This window comes from Zootoca vivipara, chromosome 3, assembly GCF_965207765.1.
Source record: "Zootoca vivipara chromosome 3, rZooViv2.hap1.1, whole genome shotgun sequence".
Classification (NCBI taxonomy): Eukaryota; Metazoa; Chordata; class Lepidosauria; order Squamata; family Lacertidae; genus Zootoca; species Zootoca vivipara.
In genome coordinates, this window is record NC_142586.1 from 54,434,432 (window position 1) to 54,457,872 (window position 23,441).

At 41.3% G+C, this 23,441-nt stretch overlaps 1 long non-coding RNA gene across 3 annotated transcripts; it reads left to right on the forward strand.

The window, feature by feature from the left end:
• The first annotated feature begins 4,804 nt into the window (after positions 1-4,804).
• On the forward strand, positions 4,805-20,023 carry LOC148686257 (uncharacterized). Of its 3 annotated transcripts, none has more exons than XR_015948967.1 (3): positions 4,805-4,940; positions 18,448-18,544; positions 19,814-20,023. It is a non-coding gene; the product is annotated as an uncharacterized LOC148686257 (long non-coding RNA). The 3 variants fall into 3 exon arrangements; XR_015948968.1 differs by lacking the exon at positions 4,805-4,940 and adding an exon at positions 16,124-16,258; XR_015948969.1 differs by lacking the exon at positions 4,805-4,940 and adding an exon at positions 17,274-17,404.
• Positions 20,024-23,441: the final 3,418 nt, after the last annotated feature.

Below are 23,441 nucleotides of genomic sequence, written 5' to 3' on the forward strand. Positions count from 1 at the left end.
TGGTAAAAAATTCTTCTGTTATTAAAAGATCAAATGATACTAGGAAAAATTTACAAGGGAATGGCTGAAGGATGTGTCTAACTGGAAATATGTGGTTGAAAAAAAGTTTAGGGATTTTTGAAATCCCTTGTCATACTCTAATCCTGGTTAGTGGTGAGCAAATGTTATTAGTACCTGATGCCTATTCCTTGGCATATCATGTGAAAAGAATTTGGTGATCTCAGTCCGGTGTTTAATAAATAACCTTTCATTATGATAATCCACCAGGAGAAGAGGCACATATTCCAAATGACATAGTACAAAGTGTTTTGGCAAACTGTCCTTAGAGAGTAGGTATGTAGTGGATATGAAGTTAACCATTGATGCTTCTGTTATGGTGTTTCTGAGAAGTGTCAAGTCTGCCTGCTTCACTTTAAAAGTAAGAGGCCTCACTGAACACACTTGGAATGAACACGCACAGAAGATGGCACTGCTTCACATTATCACCAAACTACAAGGTTGGAAAAAGCACATTGTGCCATCCTCTTGGGAACAGAATTTCAGGCAGAAGAATTTTAGCCTAGTCTTCTCCTGGACTGCATGCTGGTTTTCAGTGTGCCGGGAAAAATAATAATACACGTGAGCTCACACTGTTCTCAGTTGCCAGGACAGTAGCAAGATTTGAAAAAGACGAAATGATGGTATAAAAGAGGAACCTCAGGTTCCAACACTTTATGCACAGCAATTTCATTTTAAAATGTCAGGTTTAACTTGGCATAGCGATTCTTACAGAGGAATCTAGATTTTCATTTGTATTCCAGGTCACAAGAAAAAGAAAATGTTACATTGACTTGTAGCCATCAGCACATTTCCTAGTCTGAGTAGAAATAAAAAGGTTACTTTTAAAGTTACTGTCTGAAAGAAAATTGCCTTTAGGATGAAAAAGGATCGGCTTTCATTTAACAAGGACCAACCACCACTACTGCTACTGCCTCTGGCAGGGAAACCTTCTGTAGGATATGATGGTGGCAACGATATTGTATTAGCATTGGGACCTGGTCCAGTGAGGTCATTGCAGATGCTAAAAAGGGAAAGTGGAATCATCATCATCATCATCAACAACAACCATAATTTTATTATTTATTTGCCACCCAACTGTCTAGGTTGTCCCAGCCACTCTGGGGCAGCTCCCAACAAAGTATTAAAAGCACACTAAAACCTCAAACATTTAAAAATTCCCTATACAGGGCTGCCTTCAGATGTCTTCTGAAAGTCATATAGTTATTTAACGTTTGATGGGAGGGCACTCCACAGGGTGGGCAGCACTGCTGAGAAGGCCCTCTGCCTGGTTCCCTGTAACTTCACTTCTCTAATTAGGGCAGGGCTTTTTTCAGCAGGAACTAACAGGAACTCAGTTCTGGCACCTCTCAGGTGGGCGGGCGCCATTGCCATGATAAGAGAACAAGGGAGGCGTTCATGGTGGGTTCCATCGAAAAATTGGTAACCGTCCTCCCCATTGAAAATCTATAGGTTAGAGAATACTAGCCAAGTTTGGGATCTCTTGGTATCTGTCAAATCACATGTCATGGTGGCAGTTGTATTAATTCTGCAATACGATGGTCCATGGGAGGGTATCCCAGGGAGGAAGATAGTTTAAGATTATTTTTTTAAAAAATCAAACCTAGAAGAGGATGGAAGAACACAAAAGCACTGTTCCACTCTTACTTCTGTCCAGCTGGTCTGGCCCACTAATAATTTATCTAATCCTACTAATACACTGTGTATTTCTGTACAGACCACTGAAGTGATTTGCCCAGAGGGCTAAAATATATATTTCAAAGTACTTCATCTTAATCATAGATAGAAACAGTGATTTCTGTAGATTAAAAATCCAAGTCATCTACAGAGGAAACCCAAGACATGTAAGGACAGCTGCTGTGTTAAAATGCAAAGTTTAGTGCAGAGGTGGCTAGTCTCTGTTGTTGGACTCCAGCTCCCTTCAGTCCCAGCCAGCATATTCAATGGTCAGCAATGATGGGAGTTGTAGTCTAACACCATCCAGAGGGTCATAGGCTTCCCTACCCCTGAACTGATTGATCTTCAAGAGTTTCAGAGTATTCACTGGTCTATTATTTTCTATGGAACCATTTCTGAAGCGACTTACAATCTAAGCTATCATTTCTTCCACTAACACAGACCTTCAACCACATTTGTATATTTTCTTTAGTGTTATTTCTTTTCATCTAGTTCACGATTCATTTTGTTAGCGAGCTGTTCTAATGTGAAGCCTGTTTTTTATGTATAAAATGTTTTACTATGTGCAATATTGCCCTTATTCTAATAATAGCAGTGCAGTCTAGAAATAGAAAACTAACGTCACTGACCACTTGAGGGAGATAGTGTGTTTTGTCTAGATGATAAAAGCTACCATAGTTCTTGCTAAGTACCGGTATTCCTTTTCCAGATGGAAAATAATAGTTTAAAATTTGCTGCGGATAAAGAGATTCTTGGAAGAGATCATTTCACTTCATTTATGTCATTTGTCTAACCCTCTATAATAGTGGAAAGGTGTTTGCGTGCATTTGGCTGCTTTTGGTCTCTGTTTTAACCGTCTGAGCTACTATGTGCACTGAGTTGCACCTTGCCATGTATACTAGGAGTTGTGTGAAGGCAGATGGCACACAGAGAACTAAGCATGAATTAACTTCTAGCACACTGTAAGTATTTGTGGAGTATTTGCACTGAAGTATATCGTGTGGTTTCAGCAAAGAACTGAAAAAGGCTATGTTAAAAATTGAAAGAAGAATAAGAAATACAGCTTCGTTGCCATTTTCCCTTTGGGGTGGTGGGTGTGTATGCCCTATCTGGGTTTTAGAACATTTTTTTTATTACCATATGAAACATATTTTAGGTATGTGTTGCAAATTAACTTTCACTTTTGGACTAGCAGGGTTTTTTATTGCGGGGGTCAGGCACGTATAACTTTTTCCACATCTGGGAGGCATGGTGCTGCACATTTTTATTATCTTCTCAGTGAAAGAAAAGGATCTTACACTGCCGGTAATAAATGTCATTTTACATTCAGATCTATTGAGGATTGATGACGAGGAATTAGATGCCGCCAAAGATTTCCATTGTGAGCTATTGTTAGGAAACACAGGAAACAAGGAAGGAAATAAAGACATACTTCTCTGCTGCAACCTCCACATGCATGTGCATGCGCAAACACACACAATTTCCCCAACACGGATGGGTGACATTTCCATATATAGTTAGGAGTGAGACTCTCTTTCCGAAAATGGCATTTAAAACTTTCCCTTTTTAAGGAGCAAGCACCACTTTGGCAGAGCAACCAACCTGAAGCACATTCATTCTTTTGGTCAAAACATTAGCAGAGCACTTTGTTAACAAAATGTTCAGGTCACGACAAGGTCAACGCATGAACTGTAAGCCTTTTTATGAGCTAAATGTTTCCAAATAGCACTCCAAGTTGGAAGTGCTGAAAGTAAACTCTCCTCCTGTAAACAGGCAGCAGCTGAGCCAAAGGACGTTTTCGTGATTCAGCATTGATGACTTTGCAGTGCCGTACACTTGTTCCTTGTGGAAAGTCAAAACACAACATTTAGAAGGCAACTATCCCTCCCTACACACACACACACACACACACACACACACACACACACACACACACACGGGGTGTGATGGAGTCAGAGTTAAGGACTTTAAAGCCCTATTTATTTCAGCTGGCGACAGTTAAACACACCCTTAATTTCCTATGGAAACTGATGCTAAACTTGAGCAGGGCCATTCATTTGCTTGGAACTGGTTGCAATAAATTGTATTCACAAGTATTAATGCTGTGCAGAAATTTGTATTTCTGTTTCTTGAACACTTCCTCCCTCTGTGAGGGCTCTTGAAATTTTTCCCGAGAATGTCAGTTGGTGTGGAGCTTACCATATCCTTGTGAAGTGGCCAAGGGTGATGTGCCTCTGTTTCTTTCCAGAAAATGTTCTTCTAGCATTTTGCAGCCTGCCTGACTGCCTGTGCTTCCTAATTTGAAAAAAAAGTCCCTTGGAAAGAGTAACCCCAGGATTCCTTCTCCTTGGCTTTGATTAAAGTACAGACACCCAGTTTATTTCTCTAAGCCTGTCTCCAGAATGCTGTTTACTGTGGGGGTGATGCTGCTCATATATGGTCCCCCCCAAAATAATCCATGCTACATACTTGACATAACAACAATAACAACAACAACAACAACAACAACAACAACAACAACAACAACAATTTTTATTTGTATCTCGTCCTCCCTGGCCGGGGCCGGGCTCAGAGCGGCTAACATTAGAAAAACAACACAATATGCATAAAAACAGACATCTATTAATTAAAACACATCTTAAAATTAATTCAGACTCTCTCATTCCCCCTCCCCATTTAATCAGGATTTACCCTACCCCTGGAAATTTCTACCCTTTTTTTGGTTTTTAAAAAATCCAAATCCAGCACCTGTTTCCAACAGCATGTTTGCATTATCTGAATGACCCATTTTCAGCCCTCTCCGAAGGCACACTAACACAGAGATCACGACTGTATTCATCTCTGTGTAACATTTAATGACACTTCTACTGCTATGTGAGCTTCATTATACACCCCCCCTTAATGTTTTCCTTCCATTCACACTTCTCTTTCTCCTTCTGTGGCAGTAAGTCAGACTGAATCCATCACTGGCAAGATCACTTCCCCGGGAGAAGCAGAGGAAGGATGTCAACACATTCACTCTTGTTTATGGCCTCCTCTGCTTTCCTCCCGTCATCCCCCTTCAATCCCCAGTCTTGAGGATCCATGACAGAGCTAAAGCTATACCCTTCAGTTCTTTCAAGGTTACACTCTGTTAAAGAAACGAGGAAACATGGGGAGGGAAGAGAGAAAAGGTCTGTCCTCCTCGAACAAAAGAGCCTCTCAAAGTAAGTAGATCCTCTTTCTTCATCAGGTGAGAATTCCTTTTTTTATTTATTATTTATAAAAGCTCCTTTATCAGTCAGATTGATCTGGAGAATAAAAGCAGCCTTTGAAGCAACTTAATAAGGACAGGGGGAACCTGGTGGGAAATTTTAGGCATAGCTTGCATTCTCTTCCCTAACCTTTGCTTCTCAGTCCTTGCCCTCCTGTCATTTGCTGCTAGCTTTTCAACATGAGGCTTGATGGGATAGTGAGTAGCATTGCCAGGTTTCATAACCCTGTCGAAGGCAAAGTGGACGGAGGCTGAAAGTGGCAGTGGAGCAGCGTGGAGAAACAGGAGCAGGCTGGGAAGTGCTCAGATAACCTTTTGATATGTAGCCTAATCTTGTCCCGTGCAGGAGATCCAAGCCTTGATGGATCACATGTATCGGTTGCCTATCTTGAGAATGCAAAACCAGGGTGATTTTAAAGCATAAGGTGGGAGGGGCACGGGGCTTCATTTACCTTGACCACTCACAAGTGGTATAAGTCCTGCCATTGGGGTTAAGTCAGGTCTACAGAGAATCTGATATTGCTGTAGTTGTCCAGCACTTTCAAGACACTTTTGCCCAAATGGGGTTCAGAGTTCCAGTTTCAGGCTACCACCCTCTGTCTTTTAGATACGAATAGCACTTTGCTTTAATCCAGTTCCTTTGCCTTTTGTACACACACGTTTCATTCATAAGCTAGATCAGTCTTTCTCAAGGTTACCCAACAGCATCCCCAAACTTGATCCCTGGGACGGAAAGTTCTTTTATCCATTGGGAATCTTTGTCTCTCTTTGCATGGACTAGCACTGTTAATCCAAGAGCAAAGCGTGAATAAACACAAACCAAAAGGGATTAGGACATGCTATGTACTTAATCATGACTAACATGGCCTCAGCTTGCTCCCAATAAGTCTCATTAGGAAATGAGGCACAGTGGCATTGATTGCGTGGAGGACACCTAATCATCCGCTGCAAAAAGGGGAAAGGTTTTCATACCTTCTGATGGGGAAAATAATTCTAGATCTGCCCAAGAAGGCAAAAACAGATGAGGGATAAGTATGGGGGGGGGGGGTAAAAGTTCTGCTGTTATTTTTCCACAGGTGTACATGTGCATATAACTGCAACACACACACACACACACACACACACACACACACACACACACACACACACGTTTATGTATCTGATCTACCTCCATCCCAAAATGTATGGCAAACTCAATGTGGAATGCCTGTACAGCTGACACTCAATAGAACAAAAGGGATTCTCTTTGAAATTGATGCAGATAGCAGTGACATGAGCAAATTTCAAGATGGTGGTGGTGGGGGGAGCAAGATTAAATGCCAATACTGGTTTCCAAACGGTTGCAGCCAAAAATTATTGTAGGACCTTAAATACTAATACATTTATTATGGCATAAGTTCTTCCGAGTCCATTATTTCTGCAGCTGCAAGATCAGGTTATAAATTTTGACTTTGTGTTTTCTGACAGTGACTCCTCAGAATAGAAATAACCATGGAAATTGAGCCGTTGACATCTAACATCTCCAGCTAGCCACAAAAGAAAAATCATGATAAAGTATCCGTCATTAAAGGTAAAGGTAAAGGGACCCCTGACCATTAGGTCCAGTCGTGACCGACTCTGGGGTTGTGCGCTCATATCGCATTATTGGCCGAGGGAGCCGGCGTATGGCTTCCAGGTCATGTGGCCAGCATGACAAAGCCACTTCTGGCAAACCAGAGCAGCACACGGAAACGCCATTTACCTTCCCGCTGCAGCGGTTCCTATTTATCTACTTGCATTTTGACGTGCTTTCGAACTGCTAGGTTGGCAGGAGCTGGGACCAAGCAACGGGAGCTCACCCCGTCACAGGGATTCAAACCGCCGACCTTCTGATCAGCAAGCCCTAGGCTCAGTGGTTTAACCCACAGCGCCACCTTATTTATTAAATCATTTCATTATTGCTAAAGAGTACCCATTTAAAACTATATGCTAAACAGCAGACAGAATAGACAGTTTTGTAGTAAAGATGCCAGATGAAGACATCTTTCCAGATACTAAGAATTCCAATGTTGATTTATTGTTCCTTTGTAGAGGAATGGTCATGGAGGTGAAAGATCCAGATAAGTGACTAAAGATTGGCTTTTTGGCATGGGGGGGGGGATGTACAAGCTAGAGGGAATCCTTATTTTACATTGGAGGATGGTTGAGGGTTCCTAGATTCTTCAGGTCTCCCTCTCTGCTGGCAGAACTTCTCATACAGTCTTAAGTGAGCGTGTTCATTATTTGAGAGCATGTAATTGAATCTAGATTAGTAGGTTGGCGCAAACAACATGACAAGTTATGTTACCCAGTAGGAATGCTGTCTTTCATCTACGTTTTCCCATAGAATGTTGTATTCATCACTGCAGAATTAAGTTAATGCTTACTGCAACAGTAGTCATCTTGAATGCCAAACATATCTCCTTTGTTTAGACGAAACTTTCTTCAGAATTTTGCCCATGTAACGAATAAAGCAAGATGGATTACAAATAGTGAAAACCCCCAAATATTGGGCAAATAGAGTTCATTGCCTTATATAGTGCCGTAGCTTGAGTCATATTGGCAGAACATTTACCCAACTTCCAGTATTTGAGGCAAAAAATAAAATAAAAGACTGAAGCAGAAGCTGAAGAAGTGCATGCATGTGTTTGCCCTATCGGCATATATCATTCTGTACAAATGTTGCATTCTGAAGCATCTGCTATGAGTATTCACAAGAAGAGAGATTTATTCATTCTTCGTAGCCACTCAAAACAAAAACAAAAGCTATGCAGATATACTTCCAAGTTCTGACAGTTCCATTTTTTTAAAAGGTGGATGTGGAAGGGAGGAAAACCCAGAAATAGCTTTTGATTATCAAGAATAACAGAGCGTAGGTGGTCTGTTGTGGCTATAATCATTGACACTAGCAGAAGATGTTACACAGCAAAGTCCATCCATGGAACCAATCTGAAATCAGCTGAAATCACGTGGAACCATGGCAGGCTTGGAAGAAGAGAGCGTTGCCAAGCAACCAGCCATCATGTGCCCCGCCTTGAATTTCCCAGAGATTCCCCATCCTCTTTTAAATGCTATGGAGAGGGAGAAGGGCTCCTTTTATCCCACAGCAGGCTATAAAGCTAACCAACAATAAGGAACTTACAAGAAATGGACTAGGAAATATTAGCACAGGGGATGCGTGTAGATTTGGCAGAACTGGCCACCTGACCATAGGATAACCTAACCATCACCTTTCATTTCTTTTCTCTATAGATGGACCCCCTTTCTTTGATTCTTTAATCTATTATATCTATTAGGGAAGATTACTGTAACTTGTTTCAAAACAATAGCACAGACTATTGATCTGATATTTTATTTGCTCAGACCTTTAGGCATGTCAATTAGCTGGTTTTAACTGTTGCCTTTTTTGCCTTTCCATTCATTTACCAAGTTTTATTTTTATTTATTTTTTTAAAAAAATGTTTCTGTTGTTTGGTAGCTTTGTGCCTAATTTTAATACTGTATTTTACTGCAATATTGTGTGCTGTTCTAGGAGCTTCTCCGCTGAAAAGCAGCAATCCATTTTAAAAATAATAATAATAACAATAACATAATAAATATGTATATTGAAGCAATATTTCCAGGAGGGCTGCTTCTGACAGCAAAGAACATTGCATGTGGAAAGTGAACCAAGCTCACACCCCTGAATATTGACAAAGCAAGTCCTAAGAACTTGGACACAAATAATTTTCTGTTTCTTTGCTGTGTGAAGCTGATTATGTCTCAGCCATGAGGGGTTAGCATTGCGATGCAAAACGTTTCTAAGCCGACATGGGCTCCATCTCCGTATAACTCAGCACATGTCGAAACGTATCACACCTACAGCCTGGATCGTGTTTGGCACATGGGAGCACAGATCTTTGCTACACTGCAGCAGCCAGCATAGAAGGCTCCAGATGTCATGGATTTCAGTTTTGTCACCCCCTACCATCATGCCCGGGGACGCAGGTGGCGCTGTGGGTTAAACCACAGAACCTAGGGCTTGCTGATCAGAAGGTTGGCGGTTCGAATCCCTGCGACGGGGTGAGCTCCCGTTGCTCGGTCCCAGCTCCTGCCAACCTAGCAGTTTGAAAGCACATCAAAGTGCAAGTAGATAAATAGGTACCGCTACAGCGGGAAGGTAAATGGCGTTTCCGTGTGCTGCTCTGGTTCACCAGAAGCGGCTTTGTCATGCTGGCCACATGACCTGGAAGCTGTACGCCAGCTCCCTCGGCCAATAATGTGAGATGAGCGCCGCAACCCCAGAGTTGGTCACGACTGGACCTAATGGTCAGAGGTCCCTTTACCTTTATCATCATGCCCAGTGGTCAGAGGTTATAGAAGCTGTAGTCCACAAACTTTTGGTTGGCTACCCCTATGCTAGAACTCTCACCACAATTCTGTGGTAGGTTGCCCACAAGCAAACTCATTCTGCTCATATTTCTTTGAACCCAGTCCTTGGCTAAACAATTTTCCGGGTGGGTTTAGTGGTTCAGAATTGGAACCCCAACCCTGACACCGGTCAAGACGGCAAACATGTCTTCAGCCAAAGAGCCAGCAATCATGAGCCATGATTCCCTTACCCACGGCCTGGCTTTGTGATCTCCCCACTTCATCGCATTCACCAAGCCAGCAGGAATTCTCCTCACAGTGCTGTTTTTGAAATAGAACCAGACTCTGAAAAGCCCCTTTGGAAATGAGAACATTTCCTGCCCAGTGGTTCACGGGGGATGTGGAATGCCTGTACAGCTGACACCAAGTTTCTTTGTCCTGTCGTAAAGGTACAGTCATTCAATAAAAGGAGAACTTCGCAGGGTGGAGGGAAATGGGAGTATGGCAGTTTTTGCCATATGCACTCTATTAAGAGCAGAGTTGTATGGCAAATCTGCTCTTGATTACTGCCCGCCCCTTCCCCCAACTCTCCTTCCAGGATAAGGCTGGAATATCCTCCCTAAGCTAACTCTTAAGTGCCAACAAGTCTTAGAAACTTTACACAGGACAAATAAATAAATAAAACATGAGTTGCTCAAAGAGGGAGCCATCTGGCTGCAACCTCGGCAGTGTGAACCTAAAGGACTTTATTAGTGACCCACCTTGGTAACCCTGGCAAGCTAATGGAAGAGGACTTTCCAATTCAAACATTTGCTAGATAAAAAAGTAGAGCAGGGATAATAAAATTCTTTGGGGTGAACCCATATAATGAAACACTCACAAGCTATTATAAACAGCTCTCCCCTGGGTGGTGATACGCTATCAGTACTGGACAAAGCTCTCCTTCCCCACCCAGCTAAGCCTTGCCTCTTTAGGCATCATTAATTCCCCCAGAAATTTAAACAGCTGTCACTTGTGATACTCTTCAGGTCTGCATGTGGGAAAGATTACAGTGGTATAAGGCAATCTGTTTCTCAAGTGCAAATCTTCTCCTTCATAGGCAGGGGATCAGGCTTGCAAATCTCTTTGCCAATAATTGGCAGTTGCACTCACAGTGACTTACGCAAGTGAGCCATCGAACTTGTGGGTTGTGCGCTCTTATTAAAGTCAGCTGCCCTTCTCAGATACTTTTTTTAAAAAAAAAGGTAGTTTCTCTTGCTCTTCAGAAAGGATCACCTGTACATAGCCTAATAATGCTGCTTTAATGACCACAGCTTGAGGTAATAGATCACTGTGAGAGACAAGGGAGCAATATTTGGCCATAGTCTGTGTTATTGCCCTTCTGGACTTTCTGAGGTATTGCATAGCCTCTTTTTTAAAACTAATTTTTTTTAATGGGCATTAGTTCTGATGCAAAAACCAGATCACACAGAAAACTGCAGCAGAAAAAATGGATCTTTGCAATGGCAGCAAGCCTAAGCCCTGCATTCATAACCTCAGACTTATGCAGCCATCTATGCCACTTGCCAGCTGCAAGTACTCTAGGAGAAATACTCTGCACTTTCCTTTCAATCTCTCAGTCTCTTCTCCAAATTATTCAAAAATTGAATTATAGTATCTTGAACAAAATAGGCCTGTTTTTGATCTTGGCTTTTTAAATCATTTATTTCTATCTAGCAATCTGAGTAGACCCATTAAAATAAACTGACTTGCTACGTAAGTGCACTGATTTCTGTGAGGCTGCTCTCAGACTAAGTATGACTGACCTCAGCTGTCATCCAGGCAGTGGAAATTGCACAAATCCTGGTTACTGCAGCCAGTGCAGCCCAGTACAGTCATAAGAGCCTCAATGGCACAAAAATGAGACTGCAGAATTAAAGCCCAAGAATGGTGTCCACCCAAATAGTTTCCGCTGGAGAAAATCAAGCTGTGAAGTCTCTATTTTTAGGATTTTTATGGGCTGACCAATAAGATCTGTCATCCTTTGTTACAGTGGTATATACATTTACCCTGCAGCAGTGAGATTTTCATTATTTGTATCTTTATATCCCTATGATAACACTAGATTTATGCTGGCTGCAATGCCTGCCTCCTTTTACTGCCTTGCCTCACACATCTAAACTGCTTATTGAAAACAAGGATTATATCAGAGTTTGTTTGGAAAAAAAGAAATTAAGCAAAACAATTTCTAGAACAGTGCCATGTCTCGAAGTTGTTGTTGGCTGCCCTGAAGAGTCCTGTATTCTTAGCTACTTTCACAGTGCAATCTTTTGCCTGTCTACTCAGAGGTAAGCATGTACAGTATAGGATTGCAGTCTCAATTAGCACAGGTGCAAAAATGTTAGAAGTAAAAAAATTTATATAGTGTTTTAGAGAAAGGGCATAGCAGATTTCAAGTTTTTAGGATCTACCGCTCCCAGACTTTGGAACTTCTTCCCTAGAGAAGTTAAACTGGCTCCCTCTCTGTCCTTCTGCTGGCAGGTGAAGACATTCTTCTTCCAGCAGGCTTGGGGAACTGACTGCTTTTAATGAAAGGGCTGGTGCTGGTTTTTATTGTGGCTATTGATATGGTATGGCTCAATCCAGATAAGACTGGTGCAATGTTAGTGGGTGGTTTCCTTGAGTGAATGGATGGGAGGTAGCTAGCTTTTGATGGGATAACACTCCCTCTGAAGGAGCTGGTACATTGCTTGTGGGTACTTCTGGATTCTTTGCTGTCACTTGAGGTTCAGGTGGCTGTGGTGGCCTCCTGGAGTGCTTTCCATCAGCTTAGGATGGTGGCCCAGCTGCACCACTATCTGGACAGAGTTAGCCTAACTTCTGTGGTGCCTATGTGGTGTAGTGGTTAAGAGCGGTAGTCTTGTAATCTGGTGGACCGGGTTCGCGTCTCCGCTCCTCCACATGCAGCTGCTGGGTGACCTTGGGCTAGTCACACTTCTCTGAAGTCTCTCAGCCCCACTCACCTCACAGAGTTCTTGTTGTGGGGGAGGAAGGGAAAAGAGAATGTTAGCTGCTTTGAGACTCCTTAGGGTAGTAATAAAGCGGGATATCAAATCCAAACTCTTCTTCTGTTGTCTGTGCTCTGGTAACCTCTAGGTTAGATTACTACAATGCCTTATATGGAGGGCTGCCTCTGAATACAGTTAAGAAATTTCAACTAGTGCAAAATTCAGCTGCCAGGTTGCTCCCACGGTTTGAACATATAACACCAATCCTGGCCCAACTGCGCTGGCTGCCAATTAGTTTCTGGGCCCAATTTAAAGTGCTGGTTTTGACATATAAAGCTTGAAATGTAGGCTCAGGACCACAATGCCTCAAGGACTGCCTCTCTTCAAATGAACTGACCTGGACCCTGCCTTTTACAGAGTCAGGCCATTGGTCCATCTAGCTCAGTATTGTCTACATTGACTAGCAGCAGCTGTCCAGGGGTTTAGGCAGCCTTTCCCTCCCAGTCCTCCTTAGAGATGCCAAGATTTAACCTGTGGTCTTCTGCATGCAAAACCAATACTCTACCCAGAAGCTATGATCCTTCCCCTAAGGAGGCGGAGGGAGGCGGGGGCGGGAGAGAAGATGAACGTCAATGGGAAAATGTCTAGCTTTTCCCTGACTTGCTAAATTTGCATGCTCAGTTATCTTCCACCTGCAGTCCAATTGTACAGTTAATGAACAGCTTTAGCAGATGGTCTGCGGTTTGTGCGAAGCAGGCCTTCCGTCTTTAAGCCACTGTGTTACACCAGCTCTCATTGCAGTTTTACGGCAGCTGAGGATTGACCCACCCCTCCAAGTGAGAATAAACCGAAGACGTCCTTAAGTGGCCAGATTGGGTGGCCTGAAAATATTTGGTTTAAGGAGCAGAGCCATTATTTTTATTCAGAGTGTGTAATCCTACAGATAAACAAAAGAGAAACTTAAGCCTTAACTGTTGCATTTTTTACGTGACGTTCATGCATGTCTCCGTGGTGCCACTATCAATCAGGTCCCTGCAGGGCAGCATTGGGAGTAAGAGAGCATAAAGAGCCCTGTTAGACTCAGGCCCATTTTCATTTGGAGGAGACAGGCTGAGAGAAGATTTTCCCAAAGAAAGCTGTGTCAGTAGTTGTTTAAACGTACATAAGTAAACAATTTATGTGAACAAATTGGCTGAGGTTTTTTTTTTTTGGAGGGGGGGCAGAGGGAGCAGTGGAGAACTCTAACTGCTTCTTCTCATCAAAGATCTTATCACGGCAACCTGGCTCAGTGACAGGAGTAACAACATTTCTTAAGCACAAGTCCAATTTAAGACATCCTTGTTGTTCAAGTAAGACCTCTCTTTCAAAAATCAAAAAGTTGCAGTGCCAAAAGCTATGCTCTTCCCATTTCTTCACTTTGAAACATGTTATGTAAGATACATAGGCTGCCGATGCCCTAAGGAAGACAAACAAATGGAGTGAAGGCAAACACTTTAACATGCATTAAAAAAAAAATCTACAACCAAATTAATCTCTGGCAAAACCATTATCCATTGAGGTCAATGTGACTAATCTGCTGTTTATTGTATTGATTATGAATGCTGCTCTGTGTGTTCTGTTGTTTTGCTGAAATTGTTAGTTTTATAATTTGTTTTAATGGATGGATCCATTTTTAACAGTTTTTATATTTGTAGGTTGCTATGAGCAAATCCTTTGTGGAGTGAGAAAAAGGTGTGTGCGTGTGTACACACAGACACATATGTGAATTAACTACAAGTACTTAGACTTCACAAGTTTGCATGTTATGGCTTGAAGATTATTATTATTTTGTTATATACACACACTTATGGTCCAGTCCTAATCATCCTATGTCCATTCTATGTTGGACCAACTACAGTTCCCATCATCTCTGACCACTGGCCATGCTAGCTGGGGCTGAAGGAAGCTGGAAGGCCACAGATCTACTTGCTACTCTGGTTGACAAACTCCTTTGTCAAGGGCTCTTTGTGATTAAGCTAAAGTTACTGGGCTCTGCAACCACAGCAGGTGCTGTGATTCTCCAGCGGTTTGACTTCACCCCAGGAGGTGCACTCCATTGTCTCTCCTTATTTATAAGTAAGGCTGTGAAGAAACATATCTTTGACACTGAGCCCACTGTGGATCTCATCCTTGTTTGGGACAGATATACAACCTTCCCAAGAGAATCAAGCTTGGATGCACTCTGTGTAGAGTGCGAATTAGTTGGCCCAAGAAACAGTCACAAAACCATCTCCTCCCCTAGCTGACTGTGCAGAGTGCTAATTGGTTGGTTCTTGTGTCGTTGGCCAATCATGAAGTCAATTCCCTTGCCTCCACCTGGAGTGATTCAAGGTTTTCTTTAATGCATTGGCCATAGCTGCCAAGTTTTCCCTTTTCTTGCGAGGAAGCCTATTCAGCATAAGGGAAAATCCCTTTAAAAAAAGGGATAACTTGGCAGCTATGGCATTGGCTTAAACAAAGAAGCAGCTGCCAAATAAATATTTAACAAGATAGACAGGGATGAGTGCTTGGTTTCTTTCTTTTAATGCCCAAAGCCTTCCCAACGATCAATTTGGATCCAGGCAGATATTCCAAAAGAGGTGTGGGGGAGGATTGTAGAGCTTGTCCTGTAGGAAGAAAAACCCAAGCCGCCTTTCATACAGAAGTATGCCTATATATACAGCAAAATCCTATATATGTTTATACACAGAAATCACTGTATTGAGTGAGGCGATACTCCCATAGCATTGCAGCCTCAACGTCACTGGTTTCAGTCAGGCTTCCTTCCAAGTGATCATGCTCATAAAACTAGCCATAATGAGCTAGATTTGCAGCTATTCCAGTTATGCAAATTGCAAAACCGGAAACAGATTTCCATAAGGCTGGACCAAAATGATCCTCAGTTCCTGAATACTTCTGAAAAGCTTTACAGTAGTGATGGACTGACTGGAAGCTATTCATGCTGGGTCTTCATGATTCATTAGTCTATGATTGGTGTAGATTCCCTACTAGGTTAAAAAAAAAAGTAAGCAGTTGTTTCAAGTGCAGATGTAATAAACAAAGGAGTACAGTACTGTATGTCAATCAGAGTAGCAAGTAGACTTGTGGCCTTCCAGCTGCCATCAGCCCCAGCTAGCATGGTCAATGGTCAGAGATGATGGGAACTGTAGCCCATCTAACAATCCAAAGTACAACTCTAAGTGGCACAGTGAGTAAGACTGCAAGGTCTAACAGCTAGGAGTGCTTATTGAACCCCCAAAGTTTTATTAGAATCACTTTGATTTTATGTAAAGAATAAGGCAAATAAAACATAGTCTTCTTCATCCTTAACCGTGAAGAGCAAATGGTATGAAGAAACCTAACTTGCAATGATCATTATATACTGTCTCAAGAATATGGCCTGACTACAGGTCATAAATCTGAACAAGCCACAAAGTCCTTGTGTTTGTTGATGGAATACTGTACCTGTAAATTACAGTGTTTTCACGGAGCAGTGATGTAGTCCCATCCATAAAGTTCTCTTGCTTTTGGAAGATCATTGTACCCTCTCAGAGTTCTCTTCACCCTTTGGCAATAGTTCTGATAATGCACTGGACTGAAGATCCTCATCTCAGACAAGGGACAGAAGAATTAGGATTTTGACCTTTAAAAACAACTTAGAGCCAGATCTTTTATTGCTGCTGGCTGCAATTTTAGGACTCGGATGTTTGAGCATGTTTTGAATGGATCTTGTCTAATGCAGAGATTGTGAGCATCTGGGCAGGACAGCTTCCCCTTATTTCAACTATTACACAGCAAAACTGAGTCTTCATTGGGTGATCTCATAGGCATGGCAGAATATTCTGTTCTGCCCCATTTCCACTTGGCTGGCTGCATTGGCCTCCTCTCTGGTGCTCAGGTGAGTCAAGATTTTTTATTTATATACTGCCCTTCACCTTACAGTTAAAGGGCTGTAAAATGGGTCTGCATTGGGTAAGGGCTGCATCTCAATGGAAGGTCCCAGGTTCAACCCCTGTCATTGCCAGGGAGGGTTAGGAGGATCTCTTGCCTGAAACCTTGAAAAGTCACTACCAATCAGTGTAGGCAATACTAAGCTGTCATGGACCAATGGTCTGACTCGATATAAGGCAGCTGCCCTATGTTCCTGTGTATTGAAGTGGGCGAATCCTTCATGTCTATTGATAGGGACGACACAGACAAAAACAAGCTGGTGTTTAAGATTCTAATGTCACGAGCATTGAGCATGCTTTGTGCGTGTATAGAAGTTTCCTACTCATCATTTTTTCTGGAAGTAGCTACTACCATTTTTGACAGGGAAGAAAAGCTGCTGCTGGTACACATCTTATTTTTGCCTCTGGTAAATGGGACTTTTTAGCGTTTTATCTTATTTCAAAAACCTCCCAGACCTGTTTGACCACAGGCAACAGTGAGACGTATGAAATGCTTACGTACATAGTGGAAACTGAACACGCTCTCAATTCACATTCAAATATCGTAACATGTCTTCTCTTGCCAGCAGCCTGAGATTGCATTGAGATTGGTGTTAGATTATACCCAACCCACAGACCAATCTGCTGTCTTCTTTACTTCTATTTTCTTTCTTCCTCTTGTATGCTGCTATTGCAAAGCTTATTTGCCATTGATAGTATCTAATTTTGATGCAATTTTCTCTGTCCTTATACCATCAAATCATGTTTTTCATGTGTAGACTATATTCCTTTTTCCAACTCAGATTCCTAAATGTATGCTTCTTTACAAACTTATGGGGTGTGTGCTCATGTGTATGTATTACAGCAGGTATAGGCAAACTCAGGTCTCCAACTGTTTTGGGACTACAATTCCCATCATCCCTGACCACTGGTCCTGTTAGCTAGGGATGATGGGAGTTGTAGTCCCAAAACATCTGGAGGGCCAAGTTTGCCTATGCCTGTATTACAGTGTTATTTTTCTAGGAAAAGAGGTGCCGGAACTCACCATGAATGCCTCCCTTGTTCTCTTTTAATGGCAATGGCAACTACCTGAGAGGTTGCAGAACTAAGTTCTGGTGAGTTCTGGCTGAAAAAATGCCACAATACAATACAATACAATAATGTTCAGGTCCCTGAAATCTTCCAACTGATGTGCTTAAGTCATTTTATCACACACATATAATTTCAAGGAAGAAAAACCAGAGCAAGGTCACATCACTGTTCAACATAGGAGTAGAGAGGGGAGGTTGAATGCTTAGGTGATTTTTAACCATGCTGACATAAATCAAGCTGTTCAGAACAGTGAAACTCTGATTGCTGTATGGCGAGACAAGTTTTTGTTACAGGCCCTTCATTAAGAGGCACTGAAGTTTAGCCAGAAAGATGAACTTTCAGCTGTACTAAAACAACAAGTGTGGGAGAAAATTAGAGAAGGCTAGAACAACAACACATGAGTATTATACAAGTCATTTGAACTTTGTCCAGCTAGGCAGCCTAGCAGAATAACAAAATGAGGAGACAAAAAAGCAAGTTCCTCTGTTTATTTCTTGGAATACATTTTGTCGTGGAGGGAGAGAAAGTAGCTTCAGCATTTTTGGCTTTGAACTTCTTGAAACAGATGGTATGAATTTTGTACCTAAGCTCATTCAGCACTTACTGCTGGCTGCTAGATTAGTCCCTCTGAAAATTATCACCTGATTTTAAAAATGTCGGTATACAGAATTTTTTGGGGGAATATCATTAGTTTTAAAAATTGGGGAAATTGGAAACTCTACATTTTTCAGAAATTCTCAAAACATTTTATGAAAGGAAAATATCAGAAGAAGCCGCCTGGACCTTGAAGTTTACATCAGAGGCCTTTCTCCGCAGTGATATCCAAGGAAGGTATAGAGGGTGCCAATGAAAAACAAGCCTTTTCTGTTGCAATTCCCCATCTATGGAATACTCTCCTTAGGGAGGCCCACCTGGCAACAACTTTGTCATCCTTTTCGTGCCAGGCAAGAATATTTCTGTTTTCCCGGGCACTTGGGCAGCACCAATGATTAGCTGCTTTTACTCTTGGTTATGTTTTTAAATATGTTCATTATTTTATTACTGTATTTTCTTCTCTTTGTTGTAGGAAGCAATACACAAGTTCAACAAATCTAATCCTAACCTAATGTTTAGGAGAGTTTTCCTAGTCCAACCTTGCGGCCAACAAGGAAGCATGGTAAAAAGTAAGTTCCTCCACCCTTGAGCATGCTTCCTTGTCAACCAGCAACTTCTATGGATACATCCTCCCTAAAGGGTTTTATAATTGTCCCTCCATCAGAGTGGATCAGGGTTAGCATGCCCTTCCAAAAAACAATGCAAATAGTCCCAGGTTCCATCCCTGGCATCTCCAGGTAGGGCTAGGAAAGACTCTTGTTTGAAACCCTGGAGAGCCATTATCACTCAGTGGGGACAGTACTGAGCTAGATGGACTAATGGTCTGACTCAGTATGAGGTGGCTTCCTATATTCCTATGTGGAGGTTTCAGACACAGACATGGAAGGAAGACAGGATATTGACAAATCTCTAGAGGAAAAGGGTGGTAGGGCACAAGTCTTGCAGGACCATGGACAGTTCACTGAGAGAAAGCAACTTACTCCAGTGGAGTGCCAGTACCCTCTTAAATATATCAGCCCACATTACCTCTCTCAGGTTCCAGCCCCTTGCTGAAAGCAAAGGCCCTTCAAGGGAATCCTCAGGCCTGCAACCATACAATCTGTTACGTCTCCGTTACTGCCTGCTTTGTAAATTCCCTGCACCAATGAGTAGGCACTGGGGATGAGATGTGCCTGGTGCAATGGCTTGAAGCCTATTGGAAGAAGCTCAGTCAGGAGAAATGATTTCTGAGGACCCCAGCTTACAGGTCTTAAGCTTCTTCCTGGTTGCCAGCTTCAAGTTCTCTACTGGGTCCCACACCTCTGCAGATGATTCCAGAGAGCTGGAGCTGAACATCACTTCCCACTTCAGATTTTGAGTGCTTCCTGAGGCTGGAGTCATGACGTAATGTAAAAACATCGCGTAAAAACATGATGTAAAAACTGAGCTAGGTTGCCTTCTACACAATTTGAAGCATTTTATTCCCAAGGATTTAATAGCCTTGTTTTCCCATTTGGGGTTACAAATACCTTGTGTACATCTCTCTGTAGATAACTCTGTATCAGGAGTATGGTCCTCTAGATGTTGCTGGAGCACAACTCTTGCATAATCTCCAATCACTGGCCATTCTGGCTGGGGCTGATGGGAGTTTGAGTCCAGCAGCATCTGGATGGCCACAGGTTTCATAACACTGCTTTATATCAAGCCCCCCAAATTCTGTGGTTACTGTGATAATTATCCTGAAAGGAAGCAAAGTTAAGGTTGCGTGTGCATTGAGAGGCAGCTCTGAAGATGGTAACCGCTGGATCAAAGTTAGGGCATCAACAATCCTCTAAATGCATTTTGTATTTCCTTGCTAGATCTTGCCAGTCAACCTTTCCAGACAAAATGGCGATCGTATGGGAACTCAGTGGAGGCAATGCGATCTCCTCTGGCAACCCTAAGCTATGAACAGGGAATGGAGATATACTGAGTGAAGTATTGCAACCTTTTCGCAAGGCTCTCCTCTAGAATTTAGCAACTGGGACAATTAAGAAATTTGTTATTTTGCAAAATAAAATGTGAACTCAGATGTTTGGAACTCCATGGCAGCTACTATATTCTACATGTTGAGGGTCATGCTGATCTCCAAAATTCCTGCTTATGGTAAAGAAATACGGGTAATGTTACAACAGATCAGTTGCACACAAGTTATTGTTAGTAGCAATAATTTAATTTTTTTGCCTTCCGAAACAAAAACAAGCATTTGGGCATTCAAAGGGATTTAGATTTTTCACCTAGGTAGGCAAACGTTTGGAATTGTCATTTTAGTTGCTGTAAAAGGCCTCTATCTATGTGCTTCAAGATGGAAACCACAATCATACTGAGTGCATTAGCTTCTCAATGCACAATTCACGACTTTATCACTTTTTCTTGGCCTGGTATAGAAAAAGGCAATTAATCAATCAGACATAGGTTTTCTATGTCTGGTCTTGATTTATGCATCTGCATTTAGTAGACCCTAAAGCAGAATGTTCTGATTTATTAGCAGTAAGCATATCTTGTTTGGTCTCCGAAAGACTTATATTATGGTGACAGGGAATAATATGAGCCTTCAGTAGATAGCTACACAAATGTATATGTTTTATTCTACCACTAGGCCCACCACAAGCAAATGAAAAGCATTTTAGCTGAAGTGAGAAACAGAATACCAGTAAAATGCAGACGTTATCTCAATGCAGAATTAAAGTGGCCATTTTTTATTATCCTGCTTTTCAGAGTGCATTTTTCATTCTCTTAGTCTAACCACTGGGAAAAGTAATTTCTTACTGATAAAATGTTTTGGGTAGGCTGATGACCTTGGAATCACCTTTTTAAAGAAACGAAATAAGTCAGAATATTATTCAGTGTTTCAATTCATACAATTTATGGCAGAGTGAGTGTTTGAAGCACCATGGAATTTTAGTGGAGATGGTACCAGTACAATGATAACAAACATTATGGCCAACATAATAGGCATCAGGTCAATTGTCCAGAACCTTCTGAACTTAAAATGGAGTGAGGGAGGCATGGGGGATAGAATTGTCTGAAAATTGTGATGCCAAACTTATCTACAAAGACTATTTTCAATTCCTGTCCTGCATCATAATGCTGATGGCAAGCGATATGGATACCATTTTCATGTATTATTCAATGCATATAAAATTATACTATTATGCGCATTATAACACATACATTATAGTCATATGCTCCAACTTTCATAAAGTAACCGGATGCATAAATAGATACATAAACCAATGCATATAATGGTGTAAAACATACATTAATATACTCACAATGATGTGTGTCAGAATTATAGTACAGTGGGGAGCAGGACTCTTTAATATGAAATGTTTGCATATAATTTGTGCATAGTTTTGCATATAATTAGTTGGGCTTTCAACACCCCCCACAACAATTTAGTTCTGCTGTTGATTAACCAACAGGTTTGTGATGAATGCGAGCCAGATTTAGTTCTTGTTGTAATAACTACTCAGCTTCTTATTAGCTCCTTGAATGCATACACAAATTCAAAGGCGGAAGTAAGCAAACTAAGTGTTATCCCTTGGCAAATGATCATGCAAACAGGTCCATGTATGACAACCTTCATAGTACTACACATAGCAAAAATCCTCCATCTGGACAATTTGGGCTTCATAAAAACTAAAAATTGATTGTAATAATTCAGGACCTTTAGCTACTTTGTAGATCAACCTTGTCTAGCATATAAATTCAATATATGCAATATAAGTGAAGTTCTGCAATGCTTGCACATTAATAATAATAATAAATATAATAATAATAATTTATGTATGTAATATGTAATTTATGTAATAATGTATGTATTAACAACAACAACAACAACAACAACAACAACAACAACAACAACAACAATTTATTATTTATACCCCACCCATCTGGCTGGGTTTCCCCAGCCACTCTGGTCGGCTTCCAACAAAATATTAAAATACAGTAATCCATCAAACATTAAAAGCTTCCCTAAACAGGGCTGCCTTCAGATGTCTTCTAAAAGTCTGGTAGTTGATGCTGGCTTTGACATCTGGTGGGAGAACATTAATACAGACAGGCTACTCTTATCACCAGCCCAAGCTTTTGGTCAATTTTCTGATCATTATCAGTTTCTCATAAATTGTAAGAAGTAAATAAAGATCCTATGAGATACAATGTAGCCAGTGATAACATCTGCTCTGATCACAGAACTGGAGAGTTGGAATGAACCTTGAGGGTCATCTAGTCCAAACCCCAGCAATGCATGAATCTCAACTAAAGCATCCATGACAGATGACCATACAACCTCTGCTTAAAAATCTCCAGTGATGGAGAGTCCACTTCCTTCTGAGGGAGTCTATTCCACTGTTGTTATTTTTTTTCTAGGATGATGAGGAACCTTTGGGTTCAGTCAGTCAACCTGCTACATTACAAATCCACCTAACAGTTACATTGTCCAGCCCACATTTTACCAGCTTCTCCACAAGAATATCATGGGAGACTTCGTCAAAAGCCTTACATCAAGATACACTATGTCCGCAACATTCCCCTAATCCACCAAGCTCTACTGAAAAAGAAATGAGATTTATCTGGTATGACTTGTTTTTGAGAAACCTACTATGCTGGGTCTTAGTAATCACAACATCCTTCTCACAGTGCTCACAGACCAACTGTTTAATCTGTTCTAGGACCTTTCCTGGTATTGATATCACACTCACTGGTAGGTAGTTACCTGGGTCTTCTTTCCCTCTCACTTTTTGAAGACAGGGACATTTGCCTGTCTCCATTCTGTAGGGACCCCACCTGTTCTCCAATAATTCTCAAAGATTATAGACAGAGACTCTGAGATTACATCCATAAGCTCCTTTCTCCCTTACTGAGAGAACCACAATTTATGGTTTGCTTATTCCTTAGTGTTAGTGTAGTCTACACTTGACTACCGTAATATCAATTATTTAAAATTTTGCTACACCATTGCTGGCTTCTTGCTTCCTTTCATCGTGTTCATATATAAATAAAACATTGTGGTTCAGTGTCTTTCATGAAGTGTGGGATTTAAGTAATCAACAATTTCTTTTCTTCCAAAATTTTATCTGAAGCCTAACCAAGTATGTCATTTTGTTGGACTTTGCATTGAGGGAGTCATAAGCTATCATGAGAAGCATATGAAAGGATAAGAGCTAGTCACTTTGCAGGCAATCTTCCCATACAGAGAGATGTGTGCCTTGAATTTATTAACTGAAAAGTATTATACTGTAGCCATGAATTTATTTGTATTTGAAATGTGTTAAATCCAAAATGAACCTTATTTAAAATAACACATCCTCACACAATTCTAAGATTAGACTGAGTGATGATCCAATTCTTTTTAACCTTTCCTCTATAACACATAAAACATTTTTTCCTTGAGACATCTGGATTTAGTCTAGCAGAAGGTACTAGAAGTGCCTTCTTAATCAG